This window comes from Aethalodelphis obliquidens, unplaced genomic scaffold, assembly GCF_003676395.1.
Source record: "Aethalodelphis obliquidens isolate GAN/ISIS:26980383/991018 unplaced genomic scaffold, ASM367639v1 scaffold67, whole genome shotgun sequence".
In the NCBI taxonomy this organism is placed as follows: domain Eukaryota; kingdom Metazoa; phylum Chordata; class Mammalia; order Artiodactyla; family Delphinidae; genus Aethalodelphis; species Aethalodelphis obliquidens.
Window position 1 is genome coordinate 6,469,980 of NW_020838011.1, and position 9,603 is coordinate 6,479,582.

The window sequence follows — 9,603 nt, forward strand, 5'->3', positions numbered from 1 at the left end:
TAATAAATACACAAGTAATCCTAAAATAAATATGAACCCATAATGTATTATATTTAAGTACGACTTTTCAAGATTTTTGTTTTAGTCACTTATACTCTTTGTTACCATAACAATAACTGAAGCATATCAGAATTAAGTCTTTTCTTTTGGTAGGTTATTTTGTTTAGATTCCTTGTGTGCATTCCACTATCTTTTCAATTATAATTTACTCATTTTGAATTCTTATTTTGAGAGATATATGGCATATGCATATGGATAAAAGTTTGGTTAAAAATTGGAATTGGGTGGTATAATCCCTATGGATCAGAGTATAGCATTGTTTTCAAAAAAATATTTCCTCTCAGTATAAAAATATCAAATTTTGTATTAATAAGTACTACTTCAATTGCAAGTGACTGAAACCAACTTTAACTGTGAAAAACAAAAGGAAAAGGGAGGAAAGGGAGATTTATGGTTGGGATACTAGAATATTTCATGAATAAGGGAGAGTTAAGCAAAAAACCTCTGGTCCAGCAAACCTGCAACAGGGAATTTGATAGCCAGAATTAGGGCTAGAGAGCCTTTGTTTGGGTTTTTCCATTGACCTGTGATCTCTACTCCTTGCTGCAGATCTGTTTAATTTTACTTTATTTCTATACATTAGCTTCCTATATGTGAAGAAAATTGAGCTAAACTTTGGCTGGTGATATTCAGAGATTTAGACAGTTTAAAAAACAAACTTCTACCAGACATAGTACACAACAAACAACCTTATGCCTCAGATGTACAATCTAAAAGTTGAAGGTCCCAGCAGTGCCATCCTGAACTTGGAATGTATACCCTTCAGAGGTAGTTTCTGGCACAACATTTTGATCTTCCTCTTCCTCCACAGAGAAATACTTCTCAATCAAGTTTAATGAAGCTTTGTACACAGACTCATTTTCATGGTTTTGTAGAGCTTCAATTTTGTCCAAACCTCCACATTCTTCAATCCTTATACTAAGTTTCTCAGTTTCACCTAGTTTCTCAGCAGTCTGAGAGATATTTGAGATGGCATCCAGAATAACCAGAATAATTTTAGTGTCTTTTGCAGTTAGGAGGTTTATCAACGGTTCTATTATGCCACAATGAACAAGGTATACGATCTGCTCAACTGTTCCACCCCTTGTGTAGTTGGTCACAGCCCATACAGCTTCTTTTTGTGTCCTAAAGTCGGCCTTAGAGAGAACGCCAACAAGGAATGGGACTAATCCATGATTTACAACTTGATGTATCTGGTCCTGGTGGCCAGCTGTGATGTTTGACATTGTCCACGTAGCTTCCTTCTGAATATTAGTTTTGGAGTTTGTTAGCAGGCTGGGAAAGATGGCAAGTACTCCTGCATCTATTACAACCTGAGTCTGTTCATCTATCCCAGTGACAATATTCCCTATGGCTCTTAGCACGAGAGTCACAATTGGCAATTCAGTAGCACCTGAAATCTTCACAAGTTGGGGTACAACCCCAGTTTTCACAACCATTTCAATCCATTCATTTGGACCATCGGTAAGGTAGGAAATAGCCCAGCAGGCACCAGCTAAAATTTCTGGATCATCGTGATGCAGGAGATGAACTAAAGTAGGAAGAATTTGCTCAACAACATCTAAGGCGGGGTGCAGGATTCTTGTTGCGACAAAGATTTGAAAGTGTCCAGGTAAGATTACGTAAGTAACCACATGCTAAAGATGACAAGTCAGGAACCGCCAAAAGTGCCAACAGTGGGTCAACTGCACCGTGCTTGATAACCAAGTCTTGGAAGACCGAGCCATCATCTGCAATGTTTCCTAGAGCCCATACAGCTTGTTCACGGATGTGAGCGTGGGGAGATGCCAACAGGGAAATGAATGCTGGGATAGCACCTCCATCTACCACAGCCTTGGTCTGTTCTGATGTCGCAGAAACAATGTCAGTGAGGGCCCAAGCAGATTCAAACTGAATGGGACTACAATCAGCTGTGCCCAAGAAGGACACAAATTTTGGAATCAAACCAGCCCGGATTATGCTGACTATAGGGGGTTGTTTTTCTCTGGAAAGCAGTTTCCTAGCAGCTTGAGTAGCTTAGAGCTGGCTTTCCAAATTATTGCTATTTATGCCTTTGACAATGTCATCAACAGACCGATTTACAGTGCCCTGGTTGTTGTGGTTTTCCTGCAGTGGAAAGCAGCATCATCTGGAAAAGAGATGACATTTCTCCTTTTCAGCATCTGGTCACCCTTCTTAGCTTTCCTGAGCTCCACATTAACTTCTATTCGGCGCTGCCTCATTTCTGGACTGTCTTTCCCCTTGTTCTTGAATCTTTTAAGGCAGGCAGATGGTGAATTACCATTCTCATTGGTTGACATCGTTATGAGACAAAGGGAGAAAGCTACACAGCCTGCTCAAGCTTCCACAGGAGGTGGTGCAGGGCGCACAGGCTACGGATCAACTGCGCTCAAATCGTCCACCATGGTCAGCCTGAGGACAGTGTCTTGGCTATTTTAAATAGTGCTGCTATGAATACTGAGGTTCATATATCTTTTCAAATTATGGTTTTCTCTGGATATATTCCCAGGAGTGGGATTGCTGGATCATATGGCAGTTCAATTTTTAGTGTTTTAAGGAACCTCCATACTGTTCTCCCTGATGGTTGTACCAATTTTCATTCCCACCAACAATGTAGGAGGGCTCCCTTTGCTCAACACCCTCTCCAGCATTTATTCTTTGTAGACTTTTTGATGATGGCTGTTCTGACCGGTGTGAATACCTCATTGTAGTTTTGATTTGCATTTCTCAGATAATTAGTGATGCTGAGCATTTTTCATGTGCTTTTTAGTTATCTGTATGTCTTCTTTGGAGAAATGTCCATTTAGATCTTCTGTCCGTTTATAGGTTGGGTTGCTTGGTTTTTTTGACATACAGCTGCATGAGCTGTTTGTATATTTTGGAAATTTATCCCTTGTTGGTCACTTTGTTTGCAAATATTTTCTCCCATTCTGTGGGTTGTCTTTTCATTTTGTTTATGATTTCCTTTGCTATGCAGAAGCTTTTAAATTTATTTAGGTCTCATTTGTTCCTTTTTGTTTTTATTTTCATTACTCTAGGAGGTGGATCAAAAAAGATAATGCTGTGATTTATGTCAAAGAGTGTTCTGCCTGAGTTTTTCTCTAAGAGTTTATAATGTCTGGCCTTATATTTAGGTCTTTGGTCCATTTCAAGTTTATTTTTGTGCATGGTGTTAGTGTTCTAATTTTAATTTTTTACATGTAGCTGTCCAGTTTTCCCAGCACCGCTTACTGAAGATACTCTCTTTTCTCCATTGTGTATTCTTGCCTCCTTTGTTGTAGATTAGTTGAACATAGAAAGGAAAAATATATTCTAATACTCAACAAAAGAAATACTCATTTTAGATTTCAACAAAAAGTCATCCGTATTTTTTAGTTAATGAGTAAAACCATTTGTATATGTAAACTTCTTCACATTTTTTTAACATCTTTATTGGAGTATAATTGCTTTAAAATGGTATGTTAGTTTCTGCTTTATAACAAAGTGAATCAGCTATACATATACATATATCCCCATATCTCCTCCCTCTAGCGTCTCCGTCCACCCTCCCTATCCCACACCTCTACGTGGTCACAAAGCACCGAACTGATCTCCCTGTGCTATGTGGCTGCTTCCCAGTAGCTATCTATTTTATGTTTGGTAGTGTATATATGTCCATACCACTCTCTCACTTTGTCCCAGCTTACACTTCCCCTTCCCCGTATCCTCAAGTCCATTCTCTAGTAGGTCTGCATCTTTATTCCCATATTGCCCCTAGGTTCTTCATGACCATTTTTCCTTTTTTTTAGATTCCACATATATATGTTAGCATACGGTATTTGTTTTTCTCTTTCTGACTTACTTCACTCTGAATGACAGTCTCTAGGTCCATCCACCTCACTACAAATAACTCAGTTTCGTTCCTTTTTATGGCTGAGTAATATTCCGTTGTATATATGTGCCACATCTTCTTTATCCATTCATCTGTTGATGGACATTTAGGTTGCTTCCATGTCCTGGCTACTGTAAATAGAGCTGCAATGAACATGGTGGTACATGACCCTTTTTGAATTATGGTTTTCTCAGGGTATGTGCCCAGTAGTGGGATTGCTAGTTCGTATGGTAGTTCTATTTTTAGTATTTTAATGAACCTCCATACTGTTATCGATAGTGGCTGTATCAATTTACATTCCCAACAATAGTGCAAGAGGGATCCCTTTTCTCCACACCCTTTCCAGCATTTATTGTTTGTACATTTTTTGATGATGGCCATTCTGACCAGTGTGAGATAATACCTCATTGTAGTTTTGATTTGCATTTCTCTAATGATTAATGATGTTGAGCATTCTTTCATGTGTTTGCTGGCAATCTGTATATCTTCTTTGGAGAAATGTCTATTTAGGTCTTCTGCCCATTTTTGGATTAGGTTGTTTGTTTTTTTGATATTGAGCTGCATGAGCTGCTTGTAAATTTTGGAGATTAATCCTTTGGCAGTTGCTTTGTTTGCAACTATTTTCTCCCATTCTGAGGGTTGTCTTTTTGTCTTGTTTATGGTTTGCTTTGCTGTGCAAAAGCTTTTGAGTTTCATTAGGTCCCATTTGTTTATTATTGTTTTTATTTCGATTTCTCGAAGAAGTGGCTGAAAAGGGATCTTGCTGTGATTTGTGTCATAGAGTGTTCTGCCTGTGTTTTCCTCTAAGAGTTTGATGGTGTCTGGCCTTACATTTAGGTCTTTAATCCATTTTGAGTTTATTTTTGTGTATGGTGTTAGGGAGTGTTCTAATTTCATTCTTTTACATGTAGCTGTCCAGTTTTCCCAGCACCACTTATTGAAGAAGCTGTCTTTTCTCCATTGTATATTCTTGCCTCCTTTATCAAAGATGAGGTAACCATGTGCGCGTGGGTTTATCTCTCGGCTTTCTATCCTGTTCCATTGATATATATTTCTGTTTCTGTTCCAGTGTCTTGATTACTGTAGCTTTGTAGTATAGTCTGAAGTCTGGCAACCTGATTCCTCCAGCTCTGTTTTTCGTTCTCAAGATTGCTTTGGCTATTTGGGGTCTTTTGTGTACCATACAAATTGTGAAAATTTTTGTGCTAGTTCTGTGAAAAATGTCAGTGGTAGTTTGATAGGGATTGCATTGAATCTGTAGATTGTTTTGGGTAGGAGAGTCATTTTCACAATGTTGATTCTTCCAACCCAAGAACATGATATATCTCTCCATCTATTTATATCACCTTTAATTTATTTCATCAGTGTCTTATAATTTTCTGCATACAGGTATTTAGTCTCCTTAGGTAGGTTTATTCCTAGATATTTTATTCCTTCTGTTGCAATGGTAAATTTGAGTGTTTTCTTAATTTCACTTTCAGATTTTTCATCATTAGTGTATAGGAATGCAAGAGATTTCTGTGCATTAATTTTGTATCCTGCTACATTACCAAATTCATTGATTAGCTCTAGTAGTTTTCTGGTAGCATCTTTAGGATTTTCTACATATAGTATCATGTCATGTGCAAACAGTGACAGCTTTACTTCTTTTCCAATTTGGATCCCTTTTATTTCTTTTTCTTCTTTGATTGTTGTGGCTAAAACTTCCAAAACTATGTCGAATAATAGCGGTGACAGTGGGCAACCTTGTATTGTCCCTGATCTTACTGGAAATGGTTTCAGTTTTTCACCATTGAGGACGATGTTGGCTGTGGGTTTTTCATATATGACCTTTATTATGTTGAGGAAAGTTCCTTCTATGCCTACTTTCTGCAGGGTTTTTATCATAAATGGGTGTTGAAGCTTTCTCTGCATCTCTAGAGATGAGCATATGGTTTTTCTCCTTCAATTTGTTAATAGCATATATCACATTGATGGACTTGCTTATATTGAAGAATCCTTGCATTCCTGGGATAAACCCCACTTGATCATAGTGTATGATCCTTTTAATGTGCTGTTGGATGCTGTTTGCTAGTATTTTGTTGAGGATTTTTGCATCCATGTTCATCAGTGATACTGGCCTGTAGTTTTCTTTCTTTGTGACATCTTTGTCTGGTTTTGGTATCAGGGTGATAGTGGCCTCGTAGAATGAGTTTGGGAGTTTTCCTCCCTCTGCTGTATTTTGGAAGAGTTTGAGAAGGATAGGTGTTAGCTCTTCTCTAAATGTTTGATATAATTCGCCTGTGAACTTCTTCACATTTTATTCTCTTATTTGAGTGGCCAGGAACTCACTCATTTGGGTTCAGCCAAACTTCAAGTTATTAACATAAACTGCCAGCATCCTCACACAATTGTTAAATTATGTAAGTTTATTCATTATGTGTTCATGTACTTTTGTTCCAAGTGTTTGATGGAAATATATGATTAAATCTTAAGGGAATAAAGGAGATTAATTCTATACCAGAAATGAGCAAACTTTAAAAAAGAAATCAACACAAAAACAAAACAATCCCAACAACAGTGCCTTATAATTAGTATCCTTTTTTGGAATAGAAAAGATCATGTAAATATTTATGTTTAGAATTACATATTATATCCTTAGAATTAGAATTTATGGTTCTGAGATACAGAGGAAAACAGAAACTATCGAACAAAAACATTTTGCTTCACTTAGGTTTAACAATTATATTTCGTAGCACTAGTGGCTGATTCAGATTGTGGATATAAAGTGATTTAAATTAAGATCTCAAGAAATTGGAGATTAGAATTTTTTTGGTAAATATCACAGCTCTGTAATATATTCTCTTGTCTCACAATGAAGAAAAGTATTGAATTATTTTCTCTCTCAAGTCAGGTTCAGTCAAGTGGCTTTATGAAAGACCAAACAAATTTTGATATTTGTCCCCTGCAGTCTGCTTACAGAGCCAGGATGGGTAGTTTCATGAAGACTTTGTGAAGGACAGAACCAGGAGAGGTATCTTCATGAGGAATCCTCCCAGAGTTTGTTGGGGCACAAAATTATGAGATCTTTCTCTCAGGGACTAAAAATGGGGATGGAGACCAGATATTTTTAAATCTTTCTCAACTGACTGCCTTGAGGAGGCGTGGACCCTCTCAGAAGAGTTACAGGAGGGATTTTAAGTGGCCATATGGTGCAAGTATGACTTCTCTTAAGTGAAATACAGATGAGGGATCCCCAGTAGAGAACAGTCTCTGAAAAGTCCACAAAGCTTTCCACAAGAGATAGTTTGATTACCCACTAAACTTAGAGGATGTCAGTGAAAGATCATGATAGTACTAGTCAACTAGACCTGACCTGGCTACTGCTACAACACTGGAATGCTCATAAACCATGTTTAGCAAGTTGGAGAGATTGTGAGGAAAAGAAGCATAAGACTAGGGAAAATTAGAAAGAAAATCAATTGTACTCACTTCAGGTGTCCTGTTAGAGCAGGTTAGGTCAGAAGGAGAATATAAGTTGAACTTGAAATATGATTCAGAAATATGATTCAGAGTTTGCCTATTATGTAGTATATTATTAGTCAGGTTTCTTCAGAGAAACAGAACAATAGGATGTGCATGTGTGTGCATATGTGTGTATATGTAGATAGATGGATAGATAGATACAGATAGGTTGATAGATACAGAGATAGATATATAGAGAGAGATTTTAAGAAATTGGCTCATGTGATTGTAGAGGCTGCCAAATCCAAAATCTTCAGGCCAAGCTAGCAGACTAGAGATCCAGGGAAGACTTGCAGTATGAGTCCAAAGGCAGTCAGCTGGTAGAATTCCCTTTTCCTTTAGGGAGCTCAGTCTCTTTTGCATTAAAGCCTTCAACTGATTGGATTAGGCTGTCAACTGAAAACAATGTACCACATGAACTGTGAGCTTCAGTTTTATTTGGGGACCTTACTGAGGACTATAGCCTGGGAGAAGCATCTCAGATAGCTCTGAGGAACTGCTCTGAAGAGATAGGGAGGGGCTAGTATATAAATATGAATTTTTTGGCTGCGTCATACATGTAGTCAAGCATAAAAATATTACTTCTAATCACAATGAACAGATACCTCAAGACAATCATTTTAGTGCTTTTTTATGTATTGGAAGATAAAAGAATCTGAGGTCATTGAAATTCTTTTTTGGAATTTGAATCTGAACTATCTGAACTATTTAGGGGTCCCTATATGCAAAATACAGAACACTTCATCTTGAATTCCTTTCAGGGTATACTGTATAGCAGGAACTACAATGGCTAATGACTTGATGGCAAGCAACGTTCTTTGTTTTACAAGACCCACACACATGATGAAGGGTAGTCTGCTCTACTCAAAGTCTACTGGCTTAAATGTTAATCTTATCTAAAAATAATACATTCAAAGAAAAATCTAGACTGGCATTTGACCAAATATCTATGTATCATGGCCTAGCCAAGTTGACACATAAAATTAATCATTACATATAGGCAGATATTTTAATCATTAAAATAAATGTATTTTGAACTAAGTATAATTAGATAATTTTACTATATAAAAGTAAAAAGAAAAGTCATGGGATTAACCTTTCATCAATGAGATTAGAAAAATTAGCTCTATATGCAAAATCTGTTGGGGGAAATAATTATTTTGCTTAAATCAAGTCTTAAGATAATACAACGTAAGAATGGTAGCAAAATGAAGAAAACTCCCTCTTTCTTTCTCTCTCTCTCAGCTATTACTGATACAAATTAGGGAAAAATAAACTCTTATCTTCTTCAGGAAAAATAGTCTCATATTCAATCTAAATTCCATTCTGATGAACCTAAAAAACAGTCAATTAAGAGTCATGAGAACCAATTTAACCATTTTACATTTTTTACTCTACTCTCCTAGTTTCCTAGTTTTTTTCTTCAAATTCTTCATCTTTTCAGACTCAAGAACTACTTCCATCTGCAAGTTATCAATAGATAAACATGCTGACATTTCTTAGTGAAAATAGAATCAATCAAAAGAGATATTCCACACATTCCTTCTACCCATGAATAAGTAAATTTTGCTTTCATCTAAATTGTTTTAACTACTGTTAGGATGGGGTAAACTCTTATACTCCTTTCTAAAACCAACCTCCTTTGTAAACTAGATCTCATCCCTTCTTGCATAACAAAGGTAGTGCTCCAGGTAGTTTACCCTTCCTCATCCATCATTTTGTTTCTCAAGTGTATCATTCTTAGAACAAATTCTATAGATATAATAGCAAAAGATTCTATAACATCTCTTATTTACAGAAAAAAATATATATATTGTCTTGACCTCACATTCCCCTTCAGTAACTATCTCATTTTTCCTTCTTTCTTGAAACCAAACTCCTAAATAAACATAGCCTTACTCACTGACTCCATTTCTTTACCTCTAATTATTTCCTAAACTCACTCTAATCAGACTTTCATACCTACCAGTTCAAAGAAACCTTTTATCAAGGTCACAAGTAGAACAATCTCTGACTCTCTCTTTTTCTTTCGCCCCACATCCAAGTCATGTTAATAGCCAATACGTTTTTTCCTTAAAATTTACACACACACACACACACACACACACACACACACATAAACACATATACAATCAAATCATGCCCTGCACTGTAGCACAATCTAATCT

General features: G+C 36.7%; 1 pseudogene; it reads right to left on the reverse strand.

Moving 5' to 3' along the window:
• Nucleotides 1-739: 739 nt before the first annotated feature.
• LOC113611054 (importin subunit alpha-1 pseudogene) lies at nt 740-2,360 on the reverse strand (annotated as a pseudogene).
• Between the last annotated feature and the right edge of the window lie 7,243 nt (nt 2,361-9,603).